Raw genomic sequence first — 14,513 nt, 5'->3', positions numbered from 1 at the left:
GAGAATCCTATTTTTGATAGTCTAAGAAATTAATTATAGTAATAATAATAATAATAATAATAATAATAATAATAATAATAATAATAATAATAATAATAATAAAGCAATATTACAATACGGCCTAAGTATTTTTGTGAGGTCTATGGGTTTGTGGAGACCAATGAAAAGATTTTTTGTAAATTACGTTTATTTTAATTTTTTTTTTTTTTTTTGTGTAAGGACTAGACCTACATGTTGTCGTGTTACACCTTGTCATACCTCCACCTTCGATCTGGTATACGCTTCTCTCTAGTTTAGATCTTTGCATAACTTATAGCCTATTCATGGACAAATATATTTTCGGTGGAATATGAAAGAATGAGCAACGAAAGTTTGAATGAAAGAGAAACGAATTTAGACCTAATGAAAAAACAAATGGATGAAAAAATGAATAAACAAACAAAAGATTAATGGAAAAATGATAGGTTTAATGATGAATGAACAAAAGGATTAATCATAAATAATTAAAAGGATAAATGAAGGAAGAATTTAATTCAAATAAACGACAGGATATGAATCATAAATAATTTAATGAATAAATAAACGCGTGAATGGAAGAAATACTTGAAAAATTAACTAATGAACTAAAGAATGTAACTTACCCATGAACATGTGGTTTTAGGCGTAATAGATCAACTATTGACCAGATATTTTGTATTCGACAGATAATGGAGAAAAAATGGGAGTATAAGGGTACAGTGCATCAGTTATTCATAGATTTAAAAAAGGCGTATGACTCGGTTAAGAGAGAAGTTTTATATGATATTCTTATTGAATTTGGTATTCCCAAGAAACTAGTTCGATTATTAAAATATGTCTCGGTGAAACGTACAGCAGAGTTCGTATAGGCCAGTTTCTGTCAGATGCGTTTCCAATTCACTATGGGCTAAAGCAAGGAGATGCACTATCACCTTTACTTTTTAACTTTGCTCTAGATTATGCCATTAGGAAAGTCCAGGATAACAGAGAGGGTTTGGAATTGAACGGGTTACATCAGCTGCTTGTCTATGCGGATGACGTGAATATGTTAGGAGAAAATACACAAACGATTAGGGAAAACACGGGAATTTTACTGGAAGCAAGTAAAGAGATGGGTTGGAAGTAAATCCCGAAAAGACAAAGTATATGATTATGTCTCGTGACCAAAATATTGTACGAAATGGAAATATAAAAATTGGAGATTTATCCTTCGAAGGGGTGGAAAAATTCAAATATCTTGGAGCAACAGTAACAAATATAAGTGATACTCGGGAGGAAATTAAACACAGAATAAATATGGGAAATGCCTGTTATTATTCGGTTGAGAAACTTTTATCATCCAGTCTGCTGTCGAAAAATCTGAAAGTTAGAATTTATAAAATAGTTATATTATCGGTTGTTCTGTATGGTTGTGAAACTTGGACTCTCACTTTGAGAGAGGAACAGAGATTAAGGGTGTTTGAGAATAAGGTGCTTAGGAAAATATTTGGGGCTAAGAGGGATGAAGTTACAGGAGAATGGAAAAAGTTACACAACACAGAACTGCACGCATTGTATTCTTCACCTGACATAATTAGGAACATTAAATCCAGACGTTTGAGATGGGCAGGGCATGTAGCACGTATGGGCGAATCCAGAAATGCATATAGAGTGTTAGTTGGGAGACCGGAGGGAAAAAGACCTTTAGGAGGCCGAGACGTAGATGGGAAGATAATATTAAAATGGATCTGAGGGAGATGGGATATGATGATAGATACTGGATTAATCTTGCTCAGGATAGGGACCAATGGCGGGCTTATGTGAGGGCGGCAATGAACCTCCGGGTTCCTTAAAAGCCAGTAAGTAGGTAACTTACCCATGTACATATTAATGAATGAATGTAGGAATGATTTAATGAAGAAAAAAGTCTGCAGAAACGGAGGAAGAGGCATCAATGAAATAATGGATCAGTGAGTGATCGACTACAGTGTTATTTGGTTCAATGTTAATGTATAGTGCCTACAGTACAGTAGCCTGTATGAACGACATTATGCTACGCAAATATTTTTGGGCATCGGAAGGATTCTCAGATTGTAATACCGGATAGAAGCGAAGAAAACTGTGTTAATAGAAATGAGATTTTCTGCAGTAATTAAGAAAGACAGAACCATTATCACACGGTGAGTGGATTGTTGTGGAACCTCTGGTCACGATAACAAGCTCTTGACTTGTGGTACCAGTCACGTGATTTATCTCTACTGATATCTTATTAATATTTATTTTAAAATAAAAGTCATTACGTTATCTTATCATTAGTCCTACATTGCAACTTTATTTATTCACAATCCTTTCTCCTATTGGCTGTCTTCAAGCACCACTTGTATGATCCACTCTCCCTTGCTTGTGTAAGCTGTCTCACAGCTTTATCTGGCTGTTTGTTAACCGGTAGATAAGGCACTATATAACCCCTCAGAAGCAGGGCTGCATCACTACTCATTCTCGTTTTCAACCAAGTGGTTTTTGGTTCGAACTTCTTCACTTTTCTCCCCGTGTACAAAGTCTGTGGACGATTGTGTTCGGAATTGCCCAGAACTCCGTCACTGTTGGTAGCACCGTTCTTCGTTTCGCTCAGTGTTAACATAACTTCATTTTCAATTCACAAGGTAAGGTCTGACTACGTAACAACAGCTTCTTCTTCTTCGTAATCACATATTGTAAGGACAGAGAAATTGAGCATATAGCTAGATTGGCAGGCTGGAATTCCTACTACTCCCATTCTGTTGGTGTCACTGTTTATTTATAAATCCACCTTAGAATCAGTAGTTGCTTCATGTAAGGTCACAAGGTCACGTGCCATTCCAATTGTAAGTGGAATTGTCTAGATTTATTTAACTTGGAGAGCATGATGAAAATTGTTCCGATTGTCAATTAATATAGATAAGTACAATATAATATTTGTTACTCAGTCAAATGACAAATCAATGTAAAATAATGACTTATATTATATGGTCATTAAGTTTTATACACATAAATTATATATTGCAAACGTTTTCGCCCATTCAGGCATCTTCAGGCACAATTATACAATATCTCAATATCAAATTGTATAGTCAATACAATGGTGGTAGATAAACTGTTTAAAATTAATGATGTACAACATCTCTTAATTAAAATGTAATGTTACAGGTCATAAAATTAAAATAATATTAAAATTGAAAACAACGTAGTGTTATGATTTAAACTTCATAATATTCTGTGAAACTCTTGTTCAATAGAGTCCAATGATTGATGGGTTATATCTGAAATATATAAATATGAAATATAAGTGGCAAATTATCAAATTTAAAAGTACGAGTGGAATGGATAATGAAAATACTCACGTCGTTTGAACGTGGCAACTGTATAGGTCACTATGAAACATCCTATGTTTGAAGTAGTTATCTGTAATGAAATAATAAATCAAAATTTTGAAGAATTTGAAGATGATTGAAAATGTTAATTTATAGACGTACTTCCGAAGATGTGGGACGACCTGCTGCTATCGGACCTGTTACTAATGTAACGTGGGGAAGTGAGTGTTCGTGTAAACAACTAAAGCGGAAGGATATTGCGTTGTGATGGAGTTAGAGGTTGTATAGGGGATTCCGGATTTGAGTCAAATTTTCATTGAGAATGCTGTTCTCTATTTGAATCTATTTTGCAATATAATATTCTTCTGCAGAGTTTATTAATTTTGTATCTATTCCTGATTTTGATATTTTTAAAGTTTTATGTGTTGGGCCTAATTCATGTCCAGTGTCTATTAGATGGGAGGCGTATGTGGATTTCTTACGATTATGTTTGAAATCAGAAATGTGCTCATTGTATCTAATTTTGAAATTTCTTTTGGTTTGTCCAATATATTTTTTCTTACATTTGACTGAGTAACAAATATTATATTGTATTTATCTATAGATTTATTTAGTTTAGCATTTTTTTATGCTGTCCCTAATGTTATTGCTCTCCGATCAGGACTGGCACTTGTAGCAATGTGGCAACAATGCCTGGTCATATTTCCAATGCGGACTGCTCTTGCCAAGCTCTTTTTTTTTTTCAATGCAAACGCGTATCTGTGTTGGTGTGGGGGTGGGGAGAAAGGACAGATATTCCCTAGTCTTCGGTCAGACAGATTTTGTCACTCAAAACATGAGAAACTAAAGCTCCAGAAGTAACACCATTTTCCACGCATTGGCGCCACTGTATTACACTGCACCAAATGAATTGCTTCGAGTACTGTTACCCCGCTATGCAACCCCACGATGGACTGCACAATTTCACAGCGGGGGTATTTCAACATTTGTAAGCGAATTAGTCAATTCACTCCTGGTCATAAACAGGGGCATTATTTCAATTTTTGTTTAGAGGGGGCAAGATTTTTAAGTAAGATCTTATTAATTCGTTCTCCATTTTTCCCGTGTCATAAATTATTTCTCATAACGTAAACTGGGGTAAACTTGATCGCTGGGGTAAAATTAACCATTAAAAATATAACGATTTAAGGCACATCGGATGCATTGAACATATTTTAAAATTTTTTTTTTTCTTATGGATTTTTTATTATTTTGTTACAACGCGATAACACGCTAGAAATTCCACTTCACGCATCGTCTCTGTATTCCTCGTCTTTCACTGTTGCTACCTCTCGTCACTGGAACTCTCTGCCGCCTGAAGTCAAGGGCTGCCGAACATTGAAATCTTTCAAATCCAAGTTAGAAAATTATCTTATGACGAGTTGCCAAACTAACTTACTATTATGACAAGTGTTGTATTGCATGTTTCCACGTATTCACATTTTTTCCCCTTATGTTCTAGTGATATTCAACTTATTTTATATTTTTGTTTTCATGTTTTCCGATAATGGTATATCTATAATGTGATAAGTTGAGCTATATATAATCATAATTTTCCTTATTGTGTATACTAAAAAATATTGTATTCATTGTATGCTTTGTACTGCACTATTTTATTACTACTATTAGTAATATTACTATTATTATTATAATTATTATTATTATTCTTATTTTTTATCATTATTATTATTATTATTATTATTATTATTATTATTATTATTATTATGAATAATTGTGTTATTTTTTTATACTTTGTGTGCCTCATTTATTTTAACCTGCTGTTCACATTTTATTATGCTTTTTTCTTTCTTTCTGTATGTTGTATGTTATGTCTGATTTCTTCTTACTTGTTGTTTACATTTTATTATTATTATCTTATTCAGTTTTGTGTGTAAAATTCTAGTGTACTTTGTAAATTTTTTTAGTGTTTTTGTAACGCAGTCTTTACTCCTGGTTGAGTGTTAGGGAAGGCCGTATGGCTTTAACTCTGCCAGATTAAATAAATCATTATTATTATTATTATTATTATTATTATTATTATTATTATTATTATTATTATTATTATTATTATTATAATTTTGTTACACAGGCCTATAGCGCTGATATAATAGTTTATTTATATATTTTTTTATTTTATGGTACATTTTGCCCCACTGTACAGTATGTTTCATGTATCCACGTAGACTGCATATCTAGTTAGCACTTTACTCAACTTTTACGATGCTTAATTTACACGCACTTGCTGTTAATATGTCGTAGATGCGAACAAATGAACAGACAATATTATTGATAACAAATGTTGTTTTCAATTTTAAAAATTGTACTTTTATTTGCAATAGATAGTCACTGGCGCAGTAAAATCAACACCAATCACAGTCATGAAAATTATTAAAGAAATGATCCTACTTTATATTAAATTAATTAAATGATAATTACTGGACAAGCTACGACCAACACAGAGGAAATTTAATAACACAGCCTGAATTAATCAAGAAGTAAATTTATATAAAATGATTATAATACTCCACCAATTCCTGAAATTGCTTGACACCATGATCCCCATTTGAATACATTCATATACAATATAATCTTCAACTTCTGGAAAATAGTATAAGAAAAGAGAACAGAAATACGGAAATAAAGAAATTACTAGTGTTAGAAAGTATGGATTCTTTAACTAAAAAATTCCAGTAGTTACACATTTACACAGTTGGATTTCTCCAACAAAATAAAAATATTCCTGTAGCAGGTAGGCCTCTATTGTGATCATCTTTCCTTTACCTCTCACTGTGAGAAAATTATACACACTACCATTGTGATTTAGAATCTATTAATACTCGTGTACAAAAATAAAATTAATTTACAGAAATTCTTTTAAGGAAATAGCCATATTGGAAGTAAGTAAGTAAGTATGTAAGTAAGTAAGTCTATATTATTAACAATGTCTGCAACTTCTAAGATAAAACGTGCAGGGCTTGATAATTATATTATTGTTCTAGCACTGCTGATATTCCATAATGTGTAAAGGGACAACTGTAGGTTCCCTTGGTCAGGATCTTGTAAAGATGTTGCAACTCACTTACTTACTTACTTAGTTAGTTAGTTAGTTAGTTAGTTAGTTAGTTAGTTAGTTAGTTAGTTAGTTAGTTAGTTACTGGCTTTTAAGGAACCAGGAGGTTCATTGCCGCCCTCACATAAGCCCGCCATTGGTCCCTATCCTGAGCAAGATTAATCCATTCTCTATCATCATATCCCACCTCCCTCAAATCCACTTTAATATTATCTCCCCATCTACGTCTCTGCCTCCCCAAAGATCTTTTTCCCTCCAGTCTCCCAACTAACACTGTATATGCATTTCTGGAGTCACCCATACGTGCTACATGCCCTGCCTATCTCAAACGTCTGAATTTAATGTTTCTAATTATGTCAGGTGAAGAATACAATGCGTGCAGTTCTGTGTTGTGTAACTTTCTCCATTCTCCTGTAACTTCATCCCTCTTAGCCCCAAATATTTTCCTTAGGACCTTATTCTCAAACACCCTTAATCTTTGTTCCTCTCTCAAAGTGAGAGTCCAAGTTTCACAACGATACAGAACAACCGGTAATATAACTATTTTATAAATTCTGACTTTCAGATTTTTCGATAGCAGACTGGATGATAAAAGTTTCTCAACCGAATAATAACAGGCATTTCCCATATTTATTCTGTGTTTAATTTCCTCCCAAGTATCATTTATATAATAATAATAATAATAATAATAATAATAATAATAATAATAATAATAATAATAATAATGATAATAATGATGATTTATTTAACCTGGCAGAGTTAAGGCCATACGGCCTTCTCTAACACTCAACCAGGAGTAAAGACTGCGTTACAAAAACACTACAAATTTACAAATTACACTACAATTTTACACACAAAATTGAATAAGATAATAATAATAATAATAATAAATAAACAACAAATAAGAAGAAATCGGACATAATATATAACATACAGAAAGAAAGAAAAAAGCATAATAATATGTGAACAGCAGGTCAAAATAAATGAGGCATACAAAAAAAAAGACAATTATTCATAATAATAATAATAATAATAATAATAATAATAATAAGAATAGTAATAATGATGATGATAATAATAATAATAATAATAATAATAATAATAATAATAATAATAATAATAGTAATATTAGTAATAAAATAGTGCAGTACAAAGTATACAGTGAATACAATATTTCTAAGTACACACAATAAGGAAAATTAAGATTATATATAGCTCAACTTATCACATTAGAGATATAACATTATCGGAAAATATGAAAACAAAAATATAAAATAAGTTGAATATCATTAGAACATTAAAAAAAATGTGAAAACGTGGAAACATGCAATACAACACTTGTCATAATAGTAAGTTAGTTTGGCAACTCGTCATAAGATAATTTTCTAACTTGGATTTGAAAGAATTCAATGTTCGGCAGCCCTTGACTTCAGGCGGCAGAGAGTTCCAGTGACGAGAGGTAGCAACAGTGAAGGATGAGGAATACAGAGACGATGCGTGAAGTGGAACTTCTAGCGTGTTATCGCGTTGTGATCGAGTATTAATATTATGATAGCGAGAGAGAGTATGAAATCGAGCGAATAAATAATAGGGGGATGAAGAGTGCATTTCGTACAATATTCTCGTCACGAGACATAATCATATAGGCCTACTTTGTCTTTTCGGGATTTACTTCCAAACCTATCTCTTTACTTGCTTCCAGTAAAATTCACGTGTTTTCCCTAATTGTTTGTGGATTTTCTCCTAACATATTCACGTCATCCGCATAGACAAGCAGCTGATGTAACCCGTTCAATTCCAAGCCCTCTCTGTTATCCTGGACTTTCCTAATGGCTAACTCTAGAGCAAAGTTCAAAAGTAAAGGTGACAGTGCATCTCCTTGTTTTAGCCCGCAGTGAATTGGAAAAGCATCCACTGTATTACACTGTACCAAAATGAATTGTTTCGAGTACTGTTACCCCACTACGTAATCCAGCCGACAGACTGCGTAATTGCACAGCGGGAGTATTTCAACAACATTTGTAACCGAATTAGTCACTTCACTCCTGGTCATAAACAGGGGCATTATTTCGACCCTTGCAAGATTTTTAAGTAAGATCTTATAAAGTAATTTCGTTTACTGCGCCCCCATTTTTCCTGTGACATTGATTATTTTCCGTAAAGTAAACCCGGGTAAACTTGATCGCTGGGGTGAAGTTAACCATTACAAATATAAGAATTTAAGACACATCGAATACACAGAAAGTGTCTTTACAATTTATTTTTTCCCCTCTTTCCTATTAAAAATATAAGAATTTAAGACACATCGAATACACAGAAAGTGTCTTTACAATTTATTTTTCCCCTCTTTCCTATTAAAAATATAAGAATTTAAGACACATCGAATACACAGAAAGTGTCTTTACAATTTATTTTTTCCCCTCTTTCCTAAGTCCTTTTTAATATCTTGTTACACAGGCCTATAGCGCTGATATCACACTTTATTTATTTCTTTTTTTGTTTTATGGTAAATTTTGCTTCACTTTACAGTGCGTTTCATGTATCCACATAGACTACGCATCTAGTTTAGCTCTTTATTTACTTTTACGATGCGTAATTTACACGCACTTGCTGTTAATATGACGTAGGCCTAGGTGCGAACAAATGAACACAATTTTATAGATGAAGAAATGCTATTTTCACTTCCAAAAATAATTGTACTTTTGTTTGCAATAGATAGTCACTGGAGCAGTAAAATCAACACCAATATCTGTCATTCAAATTATTAGAGAAATGATCCTACTTTATATGAAATTAATACGAATGGCAGTTGATAATTACTGGACAAGCTGCGACCAACACAGAGGAAATTTAATAACACTGCCTGGGCTAATCGAGAAGTAAATTTATAGAAAATGATTATAATCATCATCGTCACCATCATTAGCATCATCATCAGCAGGCTTCGAGACTTTGGACCCGATGCAATAAGTTTACTGTGCATGCACTATAGGTTGTTGACTCGCTGCAGGTAGATAGAGATGTGTTGAGGTAACAACGTTGCTATTTAGAGTAGAGTACGGTAGTATGGGAAAACACCCATATGTACATTCTGAGAGTAAATATACATTACACAATGATAATGTCAAAAGAATGTGAAAAGCATTCATTCTCCTGTGATTTATAAGCATTTGTGTTTAATTATACACACTGTTAACGGTGGAAATAAACATGTAGCAATTTTAATTTCTTCATTTATCCTATTGGTCGTCTTTAGGAAGTGCAGTTACAGTACCGAATTGCAATGTACTACAAGATACATTCTCAGTGTCTCGAACGTAAATCTTCTTCGGTTATCTGCCAAAGTTTGTACTGTAGAAAGCTGCGCTCTACGTCGCATGACGTGATAGGAGCAAAACGAAAAAACCTAACATCATTGCAGTCTCTAAGAGACAGTCCTTTATTCTCGGGTGACTCTATGTCCACTAATTTGCTGTTTATGTTACACAATGTTCCATATCCGTTATTTTTACATAAAATTGATTTCCACTTCTGTTTTACACGTTCAGTAACCGGTGTACTTGATGTCTCAGTAATTCTCTGCATTTTTTTCTAAATTAATTTGAGGGCTTCCGGCATCTCTTGCTCTGACTTTTATAACCGTGTAATAGTTTCAGACACAGTTTGTATGAAAACCAAATTATTCGCCAGAACCTTCAAATCCAGAGCGTTTTCCTTTGCGTATTTGTTGTCATTCATTCTACAGTACCCCCACCCACTGTACGCTTTACCACTATACTCAGTACGTCGTTATGAGGATTTCCCACTGAACTGATCTATTGGGTCCGAAGTCTCGAAGCCTGATCATCAGCCATACAACTCATAGTCCCAAAAGTTTTCAGCCCATGTCTTCATTAGACGTCCACTTGATTTCCTGCCTCTAGGTTGGTAATGCAGGATTGCACGAGGGATTCTAGTCCTAGACATATGCCTCACATCCTGACGTCAGTTAACTTGATAGTGACATATGTCTGCTAGTATAGAGTTCATTTCAAGTATGACTGATCCAAATAGCTGTACGTAACGATCCCAACAATAGGTTTTTTTCTCTTCTCTCCTTCCTTCCTTCCACCTGAAGACGAAGGGAGAACCACCCTTCGAAACGTTGTGTGTCTTAATTTTTTGATTATGACAACCAGCAATGGAAAAAGTCCAAACCCCTCACCTAAGCATTAACAATCCACCATTGCTTTCCAACTCCTCATTTAGATCAGCGTGTACTTAACTTACAAATGGCTTTTAGAGAACCTGGCCTGCCTCAAATCCATTTTAGTTCACTTTGAATCTTGCGTATACTACTTTTAACACTTGAATATAATTAATTGATTAACTAGTGGAGTTACTCGTGTTAATTATGTAAACACAAACTACACCAATACATAAACAAATTACACCCAAAACTTCAATACACACTAGAACTTGAAAACAACAACTCCATAAATTTCCTAGACATCACCATAACAAAAATCGACAACAAACACACCTACAAAATATACAGAATACCAACCATCACCACCACACCCATACACAACACATCTAATCACCCCATACAACACAAACATGCTGCATTCAGGACAATGGTACACAGATTACTCAACATACCCATGAGCCAACAACACTACAATGAAGAAGTGAACACAATCAAATACATAGCACAAGAAAACGGATACAATCCAAACATAATAGACAACATCATAAGGAAGACAAAACAAAAACTTAACAAACACAAAAACACGCAAAACACAACACAAACACAAGAACACAAAAAATACATCACACTAACATATGAAAACAAAAGCACACGTAAGATCGCATCTTCATTCAGAAAACAGAAATACAACATAACATACAGGACAGAAAACACACTACAAAGACATCTCAACACACAAACAAATAAATACAACCACACAGGTGTATACAAACTGACATGTAATAATTGCGATAAGTTCTACATAGGACTGACAGGCAGATCATTCCAACATGCTACAAAGAACACATTAAAGCAATAACCAGAGGACACAATAGGTCTACATCTACATACGCCGATCACATAACCAATGCTAATCACACATACAATAACATAAATACGGACATGGAAATCCTATACATACGACCCAAGAACCAAAAACTGAACACACTAGAACAATACGAAATATACAAACACATTAAAACACACCCCGATAAAATTCTCAACACACAAATCAATTTCAGTACACTCACACACACACACACACACACTATTTGACTCCACTCTTCAACACCTTTCAACAATCAAACCCACCCACATAACAGGCAGAGAAGTTCGAGATGACGCCGTGATCTAGTAGGCTCTGAGGATGGTGCGTGAAGCACTGAAACAGCTGTAAGCCGCACAAATTTTACATAATTAACACGAGTAAGTCCACTAGTTAATCAATTAATTCCATTTTAGTATTATCCTCCCATCTACATCTCGGCCTTCCCAAAAGTATTTTTCCCTCAGGCTCAGTTCTCACAACTAACACTCTATACGCCTTTCTGAATTCACCCATAGGCCATAGGGTAATTTGAATAGCTGGGTAATTTGGATAATGTTAAACGTTTGCAAGTGTTGCTGGGAGATTCGTGTCGCCACCTTATGATAGAAATAGTGTGCAGGCTGTGTACAGCATAATGGTACAAGTTAGCGGAGAAATCAGTGAATTCAAGGTCTGTGTAGTCATTTGTCTTGATCTAGGTAGAATGTGAACGCTCGTTGTTTCTGTGATTTATAAGTATGCGTTCTTTTGTTTTAAGCTTTTGTGAAATTAATGTTTAAACAATGAGTTTAACATAACTGATCATGTTACCTGCATGCATTAGCTATCGCCTCGTTGAACAGTGGCGGATTATGTTGCATAGTTTTTGTATCATTTTACGATAACTTTTTATTGACGCGCGAGGAAATTTGAATATATTTCAGGGGGGGGCAATTTGATACAATATTAAACACTAATATTTAATTATACATAATTGTAAGAAATTTCCATTATTTCAGAAGAAGATAGCCTACATTATTTGAAAAATTACGCTCGAAGCAGCGGAGTAGAGAGAGAAGGGTGGCTGACAATATGGTGTCCGTTATAGGATCTGCACAGATATTTCATGTCTCATACATAGGTTTGTATAGAAAAGTAGCCTACAATAAAAAAAGGAGGTGAGATGAATGTAGTATCGCCTGGAATGTTACCCTGATGTCTTTCATTACAAGCATATGATATCGACTCGAACATCGACCAGAAATTCAAATTCGCAATGTTGATGGTTTGAGTAGCTATCCAGATGCTACAACTGCGATTCCGAATATTATTGCTTTCTTGGAAGATCCGTCTATTTTCCCAACACCATCATCTGATATAGCTACAGAAACTGCCAAGCATGACATTCTTTCAAGAGTCCATAGGCCTGCTTATGTACAAGATGATTGGCCCAGAGCAAAGCTTGAGTCATTATTTCGTAGACATTTGGAACTGTCAGTACAAGATGGTTGTCTGTTATGGGGCTCAAGATTAGTTCTCCCCTCCCCACCGCCCAGTCTTCAAAAATAGAGTAGGTACTAAATTGCTCCATAACGGCCATCCAGAAATTTTCAATATGTAAAGTTTAGGTCGTAGCTAAATATGTTTGGTGGCTGGTTTTGGTGCGTCAGCTGAGAGTATTGTTAAAACCTGTGCAGTTTGTCAGCTGCCACGTCCAAAGCTGCCTAAGCAAACTGGCTCATCGTGGGGAAAAGAATCCAAATTATATATTTGACTGATAATGGATTGGCTGGGCCGGTCCACAAACAAAACTTCCTAGTTTAAGTGGATACTTTTTCAAGATGGTTGGAACTTGTGCGGCTTAACTCTACAAATTCCCAAACTGTTATTGTGTCACTCAGACGCATTTTAGACATGCATGGATTGCCATCAACGGTAGTCACTGGTTATGGCACACGATTTACTTCAATGGAATTCAATACGTTCCTACAACGGAATGGAATTAAACATGTCACTCGAGCCCCGTACAATTCCTCTTCTAATGGATCAGTCGAACATCAAGTTCCTGAAGTGCAGAACTCGTTGAGGAGGCTCTATCGGTCGTGGGAAGTTCGATTATCAAGATTCTTGCTGAGGCAACACACTGCCACGAATGTCAATGGATCTACACCAGGGGAGCTGCTTATGGGAATGATCAGATCAAACCAAATGGTTTCCATAATAATAATAATAATAATAATAATAATAATAATAATAATAATAATAATAATAGTAATGATAATAATAGTAATAACAATAATACTAATTTCACTTATTTTATTTATTTATTTTATTCAGAATATTAACGTGCAAAACAACAGCACAAGGCCAATTACAGCTCAGCACACGATACAAAACAAAACAAAACAAAACAAGAAATGATGATGAGAATGAATGATAGAAAATGGCAGTGAGATGAAATACAATCAATGTAATAGCCAACATTAATCATTGACCAAATGCAACATAATAAATAGCACAAAATATTATTAAAATTAGCACAGAGAGATAATTAAAATAATGGCAATTAAATAAAATGAATTAATGGAATCATATAAATGAAGACTGGAATCATATAAGCAGTATTGTAAAAATATGCAAATGACTAGAATAGTATGATACATATCTTAACAAATGGCATAAATAATAAAACTGACATAAAAACTCAAAAAGTATATACTACGCATTAAATGGATCCTAGTTCGATCCATGCAAATTAGCATATTTAATACATCTGCAGATAATAATAGTAATAATAATAATAATAATAATAATAATAATAATAATAATAATAATAATTGTATTAATAATAATAATGGTAATAATAATAGTAATAATAATAGTAGTAATAATAATAGTAATAATAATAATATTAATAATAATATTATTAATAATAATAGTAATAATAATAATAATAATAATAATAAATTACTAGTAATAGTATTGACGAGCTTTCAGTGGAGTGTCAAGCTGCTTCACAAT

At 33.8% G+C, this 14,513-nt stretch overlaps 2 protein-coding genes across 3 annotated transcripts in view; both read left to right on the top strand.

Annotated features, from left to right (window-relative positions):
* LOC138713020 (26S proteasome non-ATPase regulatory subunit 10-like) overlaps positions 1-14,513 on the top strand; it is a 139,056-nt gene that overhangs the window by 101,281 nt on the left and 23,262 nt on the right. The gene's annotated exons all lie outside the window — the stretch shown is intronic.
* The window catches only part of LOC138713138 (ankyrin repeat and death domain-containing protein 1A-like), a 72,523-nt gene continuing 60,474 nt past the window's right edge, over positions 2,465-14,513 (top strand). Inside the window, exon 1 of the mRNA XM_069844940.1 lies at positions 2,465-2,660. The gene's annotated coding sequence lies outside the window, so the exon portion shown is untranslated. The remainder of the gene's footprint in view (positions 2,661-14,513) is intronic.

The sequence above is a fragment of the Periplaneta americana genome, chromosome 2 (assembly GCF_040183065.1).
Source record: "Periplaneta americana isolate PAMFEO1 chromosome 2, P.americana_PAMFEO1_priV1, whole genome shotgun sequence".
Taxonomy (NCBI): Eukaryota; Metazoa; Arthropoda; class Insecta; order Blattodea; family Blattidae; genus Periplaneta; species Periplaneta americana.
Note: the sequence above shows the minus strand (reverse complement) of the source record. Positions and strands in the feature narration are given on the sequence as shown.